The sequence below is a fragment of the Suncus etruscus genome, chromosome 7 (genome assembly GCF_024139225.1).
Source record: "Suncus etruscus isolate mSunEtr1 chromosome 7, mSunEtr1.pri.cur, whole genome shotgun sequence".
Lineage (NCBI taxonomy): Eukaryota > Metazoa > Chordata > Mammalia > Eulipotyphla > Soricidae > Suncus > Suncus etruscus.
In genome coordinates, this window is record NC_064854.1 from 54,504,193 (window position 1) to 54,517,820 (window position 13,628).

The following is a 13,628-nucleotide window of genomic DNA, read 5'->3' on the forward strand; positions in this document are numbered from 1 at the left end:
ATGACCCCTGAGCCTGTCAGGATCCCTGATCCCTCATCACAGAGTTCTGAACCCCTGAGCACCGCCAGGTATGGCCCAAAATCCAAAATGGTGACATTAGATCAGGGTAGGGGGCCTGGGTGGGAACTGCAGGGGCCCTAAGCCCTCACTCCACACATGGAGGGGGGTGTCTGTAGCTTCATCCTTGTGATGAAGAAGCTTCTGGAACAGGCTAGCCCAGAAGCCACATGCCAACCCCTGCCCGGCCTCCACACCCTCCTCTTCCCGCTTCCCACCTGCCAGGCATGTTGCAAGACCCAGTGGCCTGATGTTTACTGAATGTGCCAGAAAGAATGGCCCGGCATTGCCTCACGCCTGACTTCTGAATCATGGTCTTAGAGATCCGGCTTGGCTGCATTTTTTAGTCCACCCTGGGGCCAAGGGCCAAGCCAGGAGGACGCAGGAGGCAGATCCGAGCAGAAATAGGGTCTTTCCATTCGCAGTCCAGAGAGAGCAAATCTGTGCCAGTGACACAGGACAGCGGAAAGGGCGCAGACCCTGCAAGTGGCCCACTGGGGTTCCATCCTCGGCATCCCAAATGGTCCCCTGAGCTTGCCAAGAGTGATTCCTGAGCACAGAGCCCTGAACATTGGCAGGTGTGGAAAAAACAAAAAGCAAAAACGAGAGCAAAATCCTGCCCAGAATGACTGGGGCTCCATCTCCTGACCTACACAGTACAGTTCCCCAGCACTACTGAGAACACCCAGGAGCACATAGCCAGGAACAGTCCAGGAGCACAGAGTTGGGAGCCCACCCTAAGCACCACCAGGTTTAGTCCTCAAACCTAAGAAAAAAATAAATAATAATAAACAATAAAACAAAGTGACCAAGCCTGCCAGTGAAGAATTATTTTGTTTTGGTTTTGTTTGGGGGCCATACCCAGAAGATCATTCCTGGGTCTCTCTGGGGTGGGGGACCATATGGAGTGCCTGGGATTAAACAGAGGGTGTTAGGTGTGTTGATGGCCGTTGTTGACTCCCAGCAACAGAGGCAGAGAAGGGGGTACCCAGCCACAGAGCTAGAACTCAGTAGTTTCCCCCTGCTTTCCCCACCGATGAAAGGGACACCCTGAGTGCCCACAGCCCACCCAGACTAGGCCGCAAGAGATAGGGTATCTGGAAGAGTGGCCTAGTGAGCAATCCTGTAGAAACGTGTAGACATATGTTTCATGATCATCCTCAGGAAATGAGATCGGGAACACTTGGCCCTTGGGATGCCAGGGGGTTCCCGGGTTCCAGGTAGCAGAGACGAGAAGTTTTTGAGCAGGACATAGGTTACGCTGGCCCCCAGGGTTCCAGAAAGCCCCCAGGACACTTAGGGGAAGGACCAGATATGAACCCCATCCACACTCACACGTCTTTCCTAGGTTCTCTGGGGGCTGCACACAGCCCGACTCACAGTCTAAAGCCCTCCTTGCTTTCAGGATCTTAAATTCTGCAGGGCCAAGGGGTGTCGGGAAATGGGATTCAAAGTGCTGATTCCATACTCAGCAACACCTTAGCCAGGAATACCTCACCCCCAAATCCATGGGTCTTCAAAACTTGAAGACCAGGAAGGGGGTCACAGAATGGGTCAAACCACGACCAAGTACCAAGTGCCCCACAGGTGCCGAGCTAAGGGCTAGGAAACCCTGGAGGAAATGGTTTTCCCTTTGGGAGGAACCAACAGGAGTAGGTGTCCCACTCCCCAGCGGGGGTCGAGAAGAGGTGCAGAGAAGGTGACAGCCCTTCTTTGGGTGCTTGCGAGGGGTGCAGAGAGGGCCAGGTGTCTGCCAGGTAAGACAGTGTATGGGGGAGGGGGCAGAGCAATAGCACCATGAGGAGGATGTTTGCCGTGTTCCATGCCTGTTATTTCATAGGGTCCCCAAGCCAGCCTGAAGTGGATTCTGAGCACAGAGCCAGGAGTAACCTGAGCACCGCCGGGAGTGACTCCCAAAACCAACAAAATCAAAGAAAAAAGACAGAGGAGGGGAAAGAAAGCCAAGCTTGTAGAGGCCCGATCAGCATGAGCTGATTGCAGAAGAACATCCCAGCGGGCCAGAAAGGGGTGCGTAGAGTGGGGCCAAGTCACAAAGGCCTGAGCAGCAGGAGCTATAATATGGGTGTGGGTCAGAGAGGGAGCCCCTGTGATAACAGCCTGGGAGCTCCTCAAAGTGCCGGGTCAGGAATGGAGACAAGATCACAGCATAGACAGTACAGAGATGCAGGCATCTTACCTCAGAGGGGTTCAAGCCCTGGCACTGTAGAGGGGCCCCAGGGCACTGCCAGGAACAAAATCTGAGCACCCAGGATGCCCCAGCCTCAGTTCTCAACACCAGGTATGGAGAGTATGAGCTCCCTCATCCATCTCCTCCAGCTCAGCCCTCGACCCCAGGTTCAGAGTCACACCTCTGTCCCCCACTTTAGCTTCTGCATGAAGAACTTGCCAGGGCCTCTCCAGCCCTGAAGAACAACATCTGGCCGCCTGGCTCCCAGGGCCTAGCACCATCATTAATCTGGGCAGGGGTTGCTGCCTGCAACTGCTGGCCGTGCTGCCCAACCCCCCTGCAAGGCCTTTGTCAAACCTGGGCTCAGGCCCAGAAGGTTATGAGGAGTCAAAGCCAGATCTGCATTTGATTCTGATGGACTCAGAATTCGGGAGAATGAAATCCTACTCTCAGCATCCCCCCAACATAGCCCACAGGGGTTCTGGGGCCTACATATAGCCAGGACTCAGGGTTTGCTTTTGCCCTGAACTCAGAAGAGAATTTGCTCCCTGGAACCCCACCTCTATATGTGCTTTGCATACCCCCACCCCACCTTGAGTAGCACTGCCCCCACTTCAGGCTCTTTAATTTTTTTAATTTGGGCTATATCCAGCGATGCTCAGGCATTACTCCTGGTTCTGCGCTCAGAAATTACTTCTGGCAGACTCAGGGGACCTTGTGGGTTGCAGGGGATAGAACTCAGGTCAGCCATTTACAAAGCAAATGCTCTTCCTGCTATGGCTATCTCTGGGCCTCCTACTCCCAGCTCTTATTCCATCTGGCTTCCACTCTGGGTCCTTCCTCAGGTGACCATTTCTTGTGCCCCTGTGCTCCGATGGGCCATGGACACCCCCACCCACCAACATGGTTGCCAGAGACCATCCATCAGCAGTCCAATGAGCTCTAGTGAGTCCACAGAGATGCTGCAGACTAGGGGGACACTCACCCACACATGCAGGTATGTGCCCTCCTGGAAATCACACACCTGGCTCCTCCTTGCTCCATGAACAAGACCCCTGGAAGAACATTCTAGATGGGAGATTTGGTGCTTTACATGGCCGTAGTTATCCCAGGATACACAGACCCAAGCCCCTGAAGTAGAGGCCCCAGCAGAAACTTCTCTTTGATTCTCTCTCCTGCCCTCCCCTCCAGATCAGAGCAGGGACTCTGAAATCTTAGTCCTGTTCTGGAATCTTGGGGGTCCCTACCAGAGAACCCCAACTCTCTGGCATGCCGCCCCCTGGCCCACATCCCAGTCTGCCTCAGCTAATGCTGAGTTAAAGATCTCCACCAGACCCTCAACCTCGTCTGTTGTTGTCTGTGACTCTCCATTAGTGCCATGCCCCATAAATATGGACACTGAAACTGGACCATTCAGGCCATCTGGAGACTATGGCTCAGGCTCAGGAGAGATTTCAAGACTGTGAATTTGGGGCCTGAGAGATTAGTCCAGGGTTGAAAGCACTTTCCTGAAGCACTACTAACCTGGGTTCAATTCTTGGCACTGCACGGGGTAACCTGAGTTCCACCAGGAGTGATCCCTGAGCACAGAGTCAGGAATAAGCCCTGAGCACTGCTGGGTGTGGTGCCCCCAAAATGATAAAAAATAAAAACCCAGGGGCCGGAGCCATAGTGCAGTGGTAGGGCATTTGCCTTGCATGCGGCTGACCCAGGACAGACCTGGGTTTGATTCCCAGCATCCCATATGGTCCCCCAAGCCAGGAGCAATTGATTTCTGAGCGCAGTCAGGAGTATCCCCTGAGTGTCAGCATGTGTGACCCCAAAACTTAAAAAACAAAAACAGGGGCCGGAGTGATAGCACAGTGGTAAGGTGTTTGCCTTGCATGTGGCCAACACAGGATGGAACCTGGTTCGAAATCCCGGCATCCTATATGGTCCCCAAGTCTACCAGGAGCAACTTCTGAACACAAAGCCAGGAGTAAACCCTGAGCAATGCTGGGTGTGGCCCAAAACCCAAAACCCAACCCCCCCCCCAAAAAAAAACAAAAAAACCAGAAACAATTTACAGACTCTGTATTAAGGAGCCATGGAGATTATGGAGTCCCCTGACCCCCACCCCTGTCTCCCCAGCATGGGAACCCTGAGACACATGTGGACAGCAAGCCCAGAACCCTCAAGCATGCCCCACCAGAGTGAGAAAAGTCTATGAAGCCCAGAAATCCCTTTTCCTCTACCCACTTCCTCATCTATTGAAGACCTGGGGCTTTCCAAGAGAAATCAAGTTCTCTGGGGTACCCGATCCCTGCGCCCCAAGGCAAAGAGGCAGGCAGGGTAATTGGTGCTCTGCAGGCAGGTCTGGGCACACTCTCTGAGGTGCCTGTGTTCACTATGGGGGTGATACCCATGGCTGGGTCACATCAGCCCAGCCCTGAGATAGCCTACCTCCTCCATAGGTCTAGGATTGACTGGGACAACAGGAAGCCAGAAAAGGAGGCAGGAGGCAGCTCGGTGTTCCAGTTCATGCCTTGCAAGTTCATTATTACTCTATAGTAATAACTACATTAATACTAATGTTAGGGCCCAGAGAGATAGCACAGCGGCGTTTGCCTTGCAAGCAGCCAATCCAGGACCAAAGGTGGTTGGTTCAAGTCCCGGTGTCCCATATGTTCCCCCGTGCCTGCCAGGAGCTGTTTCTGAACAGACAGCCAGGAGTAACCCCTGAGCACCGCCGGGTGTGGCCCAAAAACCAAAAAATAAAACAAACAAATATTAATAATAAAATAAAATAGAACATAAATAAACTCAGAAGTTGTTAAGTCCCTCTCCTCACCCACAGGCAAGGTCAATGAAAATACTGGCATGTCTTCACCATGTCCAGATGCTGAGAAAACCTGGGAGAGGATGAACCTCAGACCAAGAGTCAGGCTGTCTTTTCCTAAGCCTCGTTTCTGTCCATCTGCCAACCAGAGCCTGCAACTATAATGGCTTAGAAATGCAAACTACAAGGGTGTGAGCCATAGGACAGCAGAGAGGGCATTTGCCTTGCATGTGGCTGACCTGGGTTCGATCCCCAACATCCTATATAGGGTCTCTGGAACCCACCAGGAGTGATTTCAGAGCAGAGTCCCAGGAATAACCCCTGCTCATGGCAAGATATGGCACGAAAACAAACAAAAATCGAGTTTCAGTATACCAAGAAGTCATGGAGCAGGGCACATTTTGGGGTCTCCAGGAGCCCTGCCTTTCTTGTGCTATTGTGCCTATAGCTTGCCCAAGGCCTACAGAAAGAGAGGAAAGTTGGGGAGGTTGGGGTGCTACTGTAAAGGTATCCTGGTGGCGTTGGCAAACCTGTGCCCTGATGGCACCTAACCCCCCTGCACATAGAGCCTGCACACTTATCCTTTGGTTCCTCTCCCCAGCTCCCCAAAGAGTGGGCTCTCCAGTAGTGGGGAGAAAGAAATCAAGGAACCATCCCAACACTATAGGGGTTCATCTTCCTAAGCTATAAAACCCAGAGTCTATGTCAGGATATACACAAAAACTTTCGCTTCTCTAGAAACTCTAGGAGTTTTTGTTTGTTTGTTTTTGGGGGGTCACCTCAAAGGTGCTCAGGAGTTATTTGTGGCTCTGAGCTCAGGAATCGCTCTTGGCAGGCTCTGGGAGATCCTATGGGATGCCAGGATTAAAACCTGGATCAGCTGCCTGCAAAGCAAACACCCTCCTTGCTGTCTTATCGCTCAGGTCCCATGGGGACTTTTCACCCACAAAACACAGACTTAGAGCTGATAAGGGCAGGGGGTAAGGGTAAGAGACGGCCACTCCTGACGTCCGGTTTCTACTCCTTGACATCCACTGATCGCAACAGTGCCATTGCCCAAACCTGGGATACCCTCCCAGCTGACCCTGGGTTCAGGGACTGGCCTGACCTTGACTAGCCTGAGCTCAAGAGGAAAGAAATGAAACAATAGGGAGGAGGCCGCCGGACGGATCCCACCTTCTCTGGGCAGGCGGCCACTTCCTTCCCTCCCTCCTTTTTCCTTCTCTGGCAGTAGCCCCTGCCCCAGCTTCCTTCCTGGGGAGGAGCCCTGCCCTTTCCGCCCCCCCGGGCTGGTGCCAGAGGGATGAACGAGGGGCCGCGGGTCTGGGTGGGGCAGAAAGGAACCAAAGGTGGGGAGCAGCAGCTGGTGCAGGTCCCGATCAAAGCCCATCCAGGGTCCCGATCGCAGTGCCTGTGTTCCTTTACCAAAGCTCCCCAGCCTAGACCTGGGGGTGCAGTCCCAAAGAGCTGGGAAGCAGGCCATGCATCCAAGAGAGAAAAGCGTGCAAGGGAACCCGAGTGCGGGCAGGGAGCCTGGAAAGGCGGAGGCCAGACAAGGGGGCTCAGGCCGGGAACGAGGAGCTGACAAAGAGCTGCTGCCTCCATCCCTGCACCCCGCTGGCCCAGGCAGCGCACGGAGTGGGGTGGGGGAGGCGGCAGGGCCGAGGGGTCCGTGCGCGGGTGATGCTCGCAGCACGCGGCGGCGAGCACAAAAGGACGGGGCTCCCTCCAGGAGGCCGCGGGGCGGCGGGGGGCCGGAGAGACGGAGGCGGCCGGGTGGGAAGGAATCAAAGGGCTGGCGGGGAGACAGGAGGGCGCCGGGAGGGCCAAGGCGGCGGGGCCAGCACGTGCAGCGTCGGCGCGACGCGCGGGAGGCGGCCTCGGGCCCCGCCGCAGAAGGGGCGCATTGTTCGAGCCCGGCCTTCTCCGGGCACCCTGGCAGGCCGCCACGGGCACGGCCCGGGGGGTGGGAAAGCGGCGCGCCGTCGCCACGGCAACAGGCCGCGCCGCCCGCCCCGCCCAACATCACCCGGGCAACGGCGCAGGTCACGCCCCGGTCGCCAGGACAACGGCGCAGGCCACGCCCTCCCACAAAAGCGTCGCCTGGGCAACGGCGCGGGCCACGCCCCGTGTCGCCGAGCTACCGTGCCGGCCCCGCCCTCTCCCGCGCCGGCGTGCTGAAAGGCGGGAGCCCCGGGGCAGCTCCCTGAGGGCCGTGGGAGGTTGGGGGCGGGTGCCTGACCCCTCGGGCCCTGGAAATCGTCCCTCCCCATCACTTCCTCCTGGGGTGACTGGGACCCCGAGGGAGGCTAGATGAAAGGGGTCCCGGAAAAGCCAGCCCTCCCCCGCCGCGGGAGCAATCTGGGCTTGGGGTCCCCCGAGAATCTGGGCTGGAGGTCAAGGTCAGCCAGGGGAGCCCTCGAGGGCCAGCTCCAGGGCGTGCTGAACCCCAGAATAATTTCCCCACCCCACCCCTGGGGGAGATTTCCAGGTGCGTGGCTCTGGAGCATTCTGACTGTTGGTGTGGAAAGAGGGGTACAGGGCTGGCCACCCCAAAAGGGTCTCCAGTTTCCAGAGAACTTGTGGGCGGGGAGGGGGAGGCGGAGGCGGAAGGGAAGTCGCCTGGTGAGGATGTTCCTTTCTTGCTGTTCCTCTTTGCGGGGCCCAGATAATGTGGCTCTGAAAACTTCATCGTGGCCTCCTTCGTCCCCGGGGATGGGGCTCCCTCACAATATGTGGAAGAAAGTATTCAGGATGGGGGCGAGGAGGGATTGAAGCAAGAGCGCAGGGCACACCCTTGCTTTCTCCCTTGCTTTTGTCAACTTGGGTCATCTTCAGCTCCTGTATTTTCCTACTCCCCAAAGCCATAACACCCCAGGCTGCAGAGAAGGGGGACTGCGGGGTAATGCGACTGGCCATGGTCACTGTTGAGGAGCATGAAAGGGGTTCTTGGAGTTCTGGGGTTTTCTTTGAATAGCAGAGTGGGATTACCCTGGCGTAACAGAAGGAGCTGGAGGTCAGAGGTGGGGCCAGGACTGGAGCCAAATAGACCAGTGTCCTTTGACAAATGAAGACTGAAGCTGAGGTGTCCTGCAAATTCCTTCGTTATTGCACCATCTCTACTGCCCCATCATACCCAAGTCATGATTCACTAGGAGCGCTGGGAACCTCTTTCCCAAGGCTGTGCTGGCCTCCTAGGAAGACAGCCTTAGTCCAGGCCTCAGTTTGACATTAACATCCCCCCACCCTGCAACCCTCTTCACTCATTCTCTAAGAAGAATGTGTCAGCTCGGACCAGCCCCCAAAACCCAGCCAGAGCAGCCACAAATAGAGCCTGGGAGAGACCAGGAAGAGACTGACCAGAAACAAAATAAAACCAGCTGCCCAGCACACAAGACAAGACATTGCTTGGAAAAGGGGTGGGGATGGGTTGAAACCTATAACTTTAAGATTCTTGGGGGACTAGAATGAGAGCACAGCCTAGAGGGCACTGGCCTTGTACTTAAGCCACTGGGGTTTGATCTCTGGCATTCCCCATGGGCTCTTTAGCTCCCACAGAAAAAGCTTTGCTGAATTGTGTACCAGCCCCCCCCATTCATAAATGGAAGTCCCAACCCCCCAGTGCAATGGTTTGCTTGGGGAGGAGATGTCTTTGGGGAGGTAATTAAAGTTGAGTGAGGTCACAGACAAGGCCCTTGGCTGCACCCAGGAGAAAAGACATTTATTTTTGTTTGTCTCACTTTCCCCCACTGCTGGTATTGTCAACGGTGCCTGGCTGACAATGATAGACTCATAGTCATAGCCCCCCAACACACCACCACCAATCACCTACTTTTTGGGGTTAAGTTTGGGTCACACCTCGAGATGCTCAGGAGTTACTCAAGGCAGTGCTTCTGGAATTATATGATGTACTGGGGGTCGGAATTCCGGTGCAAAGCAAGTGCCTTCCCCCGATGTGTTATCCCCCCTATCCCCACCTGCCACTTTCTTCAGTGCTTCCCCACTCACTTTTTTCAATTCCCACCCTTGTGCGGGGGGAGTGGTAGGACTGGTGTGAACACAAAGGAGCAGAAGCAGGGAACTCAGAGTGTGTCCAGGGACTTGGTCAAAGTCATTCCCCATAGTCCCTAGGCTGTCACCGGAGAGTCTCTGGGCTGGCGACAGAGAGATGAGGAGGAAATGGCACTAAAGTATGAGGATGGCCTGGCCAGGAAGAGAAGCAGGTGAACCTGGGGACCAGTGGGCTTTTGGAGGCGCCCCCAGGAGCAGGGTAGAAGGGCCTGGTGGAGAGTCCCGGATGCCATTAGGGGCACGTGCTCCTGGCTTGGGCCCCAGGATGCTTGATTGGCTCCCCAGGGCCCTGGCCCAAGGGGAGAGCGGGGCTTGTAAGAGGGATCGCAGCAAACACCCTTGAGGACCCAGGAACCAAAGGAGAAGTGGCCGCCAACTTCAGTCTGGAAACTCCGAGCAATGGCATTCCAGGGCAGTTTAGCTTATTTATTTACTCTGGGGGCTGCGAAGGAGGCTAGGTCCACAGCAGCCCGGACTTTGGTAAGCCAGGATTATCAACGTTCCGAGCCCCGGGAACTGCAGACCCAGGGCAGTTACGAGCTCGGGGTTACCCCGAGTCCCAATCGCCTCAGAACGGGTTGTGCAAACCTGCGCTATCCCTCAGAAATGCAGGTGAGGGCCCGAGTTTGGGAAGGGACTGACAACGCCTGGTCTCCCGAGAACTGTCTGAATGGTTACCAGCAGATAGATGCTCGCCCTGCCACCAGCACCCGCTCAACCCGCAGGACATCGGCATGCGGCGGTTGCCGCCTCTGGGAGCGAGGGTGGGAGGATGAAGGGCCTGCCGGCCCTCCGCCCCTCGGAGCCCAAAGCCCCGCCCACCGTCTGAAGGTGCCTCTAGCCCCGCCCCTCTGTGTTCAGAGCCCCGCCCACCTCCGAGGGGAACCTCTGGCAACGCTCCTCAGAGCGAGACCCTACCAGCTCCGCCCCTAGGGCTCAGAGGCTCCGCCCCTCATAGCTCAGAGCCCCGCCCACCTACAGAGGGTTGCCTCCAGCCCCGCTCAAGAGCAAGACCCTACGAGCCCCGCCCCTTAGGGCTCAGAGCTCCGCCCACCGATGGTTGGCTGGCCCCGCCCCTAGGAGTCAGGAGCTCCGCCCACAGACCATTTAAAGGGCCGGTGTGTGCTTTCCTCCCGCAGTCTAGGACCGCAGACACCTCTCACCTGGGCCTCACTGGAGACCTCATTAGAACTTGAACTCTGCTGCTCTGTTCCTTCCCGGCGGGCTCAGCACAGCCGAGCCGCCGCCGGCAGGGGAGGTGGGGGGCGGTGCCCGGGAAGCCCCGGCTCCCCGTAGCTGCTGGAGTCCGAGAGCCTTGAGAACCGCGAGTTAAGTAAACAAGCAATTACCTACGAGCCCGCCGGTAACCCGAGAAGGGACTGCTAGGATCCGCTTCATCTCGCTGCGGTCCCTGCCGCCCCTTCCCACTCAGCTTCCCTTCTGGGGGCTCGCTGCACACCCTCCTCCGGCTGCTTTCCTAGTGAAGTCCCAGCCTGGGGGGACGTAGGGCTCTGCTGGCTCCTGTCTAGCCTTGGCCGTGTCCAACAGCACTGGCCGGCACCCCTGGGGTAGGAACAGAGGGGCAGGAGGGGGGGCTCTCCTCAGTTACCATCCTGCCCTGCAGCCCTTTGTGAGAAGAGAATTTAGGAAGCCAAGACTCAGAGTTTGCTTCTTAGAATATGCTGGAGGGTCCCGACAAAGCAGCAGGAATTGAGGAGTCCCCATTCCTCGCTCTCCTTTTTCCCTGCGTTCCCTCCTGCCCTGGCTTCAAGGCTAGTCCCCGCCTCACCCCACCCCCGTGTTTCCTCTACCACAGACAGACGAGCAGATCTTGGTTTAGGAGGTGAGACCCAAAGAAGGTGGGCTTGGTACTTCTCAGGAAATGGGGAGACAGGTCAAAAAGCTGGAGGTTGGAGGAGGACGAGGTAAGGGAAGGAGGGAAGGCGCTGCCAGTGGAAACCCTAATCACTAGATTACCACACACCCCTCCAGTAATGAGCACTGAGGCTGTGGCTCCAAAGCAAAAGAACTGGAAGCCTAGAGTTTAGGGAGCAGGAAGGCAGAACTTTGGGACCCTAAGTGATAGCACAGCTGTAGGGCATTTGCCTTGCAAGTGGCCCACACAGGTCGGACCTACGATTCCCGCATCCCACGTAGCCCCCACCCCCCCCCTCCCGCCAGCCTTACAGGAGCGATTTCTGAGCACAGGGCCAGGAGTAACACCTGAGCGCCACGGGGTGTGGCCCCCAAATCTAAATAAATAAATAAATAAATAAATAAATAAATAAAATTTTTAAAGGAAAGCAGGAATTAAAACTACATAGAGGGGCCAGTGCCACAGGACAGCAAGGAGGTTTGTACGATGTAGAACCGAGCCAGGTTCAACCCTGCATCCTAGGGAGTGAGTCCTGAGTGCAATCAGAAGTAAGCCCTGAACACAGCCTGGTATGGCCCCAAACAGAAACTAAAACGTAAACTGAGGTAATGTGCAAAAGAAGGGGTACTGGCTCTGTAGGCTCCCCTTTCTGTCACTCATTGCTAGTCCTCTCCTCTTCCCATTCAATCCTGTCTCCACTCTACAGTCCCTGAAGGACCCTAGACAACCCTTGGATCAGGGTCCCACTTACTCCACATAAAACCCTCCAGGCTGCCCCACATCTTACAAGATGAAACCTAGCCCAGGCCAGCTTTGCCTTTGGGGATCTTGCCTCTCCTTCATGCAGCCTGTTGCACTCCTGCCAAGGTGAGGCGATTTCAGTGCCCATCCCCTACTTCCTGCCCCCTGCCACTAGGACCTTTGCATAAGCAGCTCTGGAGCTTGGAAGGCTTCTCGTCTCCTATCTGCTAAACAGAGACCATCCCTCCCTAAAAAGCCTGCTCTGGGGAATATTGCTTTACCCACCTAGCATGAAACAGGGAAGCTTTCCCAACCCTCTCCCTGCTGAACAAGCTCTTAATCATCCTAGTTTGGTGCCTGGCACCGAGGATGCTATTAGAATGAGGGGCTGAATGCCTAGATCATGGCTCTTCAGAGGAAATATGGGGAGACAGAGAGCAAGCTCAGTACAGTCCCGTGAGTGATCTATTTGTCAGAAGCTAAAACAAGAGGTAGAAAAGGGCCTGCAAGTATTAAGATTTGAAAGGAAGAAGGAAGATGAACAGAGAAGTACTATCACAGCAAGGAGGGCTTTTACCTTGCATATGACTGAACCAGGTTCAATCCCTACATCCTATATGGTCTCCTCCCCAGCCTGCTAGGCATGATTTCTTAACACAGGCAGCTGAGATGTGGCCCCAAAACCAAAAATAAATAAATAAATAAATAAAGATGGATGAGGGGCCGGGAAGGTGGCGCTAGAGGTAAGGTGTCTGCCTTGCAAGCACTAGCGTAGGACGGACCGCGGTTCGATCCCCCGGCCTCCCATATGGTCCCCCCAAGCCAGGGGCGTTTTCTGAGTGCATAGCCAGGAATAACCCCTGAGCGTCAAACGGTGTGGCCCAAAAACCAAAAAAAAAAAAAAAAAAAAAAGATGGATGAATGGAGGCCTAGTACAGGCGCTAAAACGCATGCCTTGCAGGCAACTAAGCCTGGCTGGATTCCCATCGCTACTGGGTGTCCAGATGCCTCACCAGGTACACTCCTGCATCCTCGGGGCCCTGGCACTGAAAGATGAGGCTTGGTCGGTATGTTCTACCTCCAGCCCCTTGAGCACCAGGGCACTTGGAGGTTCCCACTACCAGTCTCCTGCCTGAACCTCATGGGAATTACCCCCTCCCCAACTCCAGGACACCTCATCTCAGCAAAGTATGGACAGGGCTGACAGAATGGGGTGGGCAACTGAGAGAAGGGCCCTTGGGTGCGAGAAAGGGCTGGAGGGAGCTTGGAGAGGAAATGTGTTTGTTTTTAGAGACAGCTCCAGCTAATTAGGACTGAAAGCAAACAAGACTGGAGGAATTCTGAGCTCTGGGTTGAATTTGGTCCTTGGGTGGTCCAGGCATGTGGAGATTAACAAGGGAGGCCCTCCATGTCCTTGCAGAGAAGGACCCATGGTATCAGTGATGCCACTGCTCCTCTTCACTTACAGAGGTGGCCCAGAGCAGCCCTTCCCAAGACTACTCACCTGCCTTTATGCATTTCCTCCCCTCAGCCCCCACCCCTGCTGCAAGCTGGCATGGCTGGGAGGGCCCTGCCTGGCCTCCATCTGTGCCAGGCTGTGTTTCAGCAAATCCTGGGCCACGGCAGGCTATTACCTATTCCTGCTCTTCACACTCTTCCTGTTTCTAGCCCTTGGTTTATTTTAGTCTCTTGCTTCTCCTGAAATCACCGCAGGCTTCTATCCCCCTGCTCTCTACATACACACACACACACACACACACACATATACACAAGCCCCTTTCCTCTTCCATTCCCTAGACTCTGGGAGCCTCAGACCTCCCTAAAAAAGACAATAGAATGTGGCTCCTGGCTTCACTCCCGCTTCTGCACTCAGATCT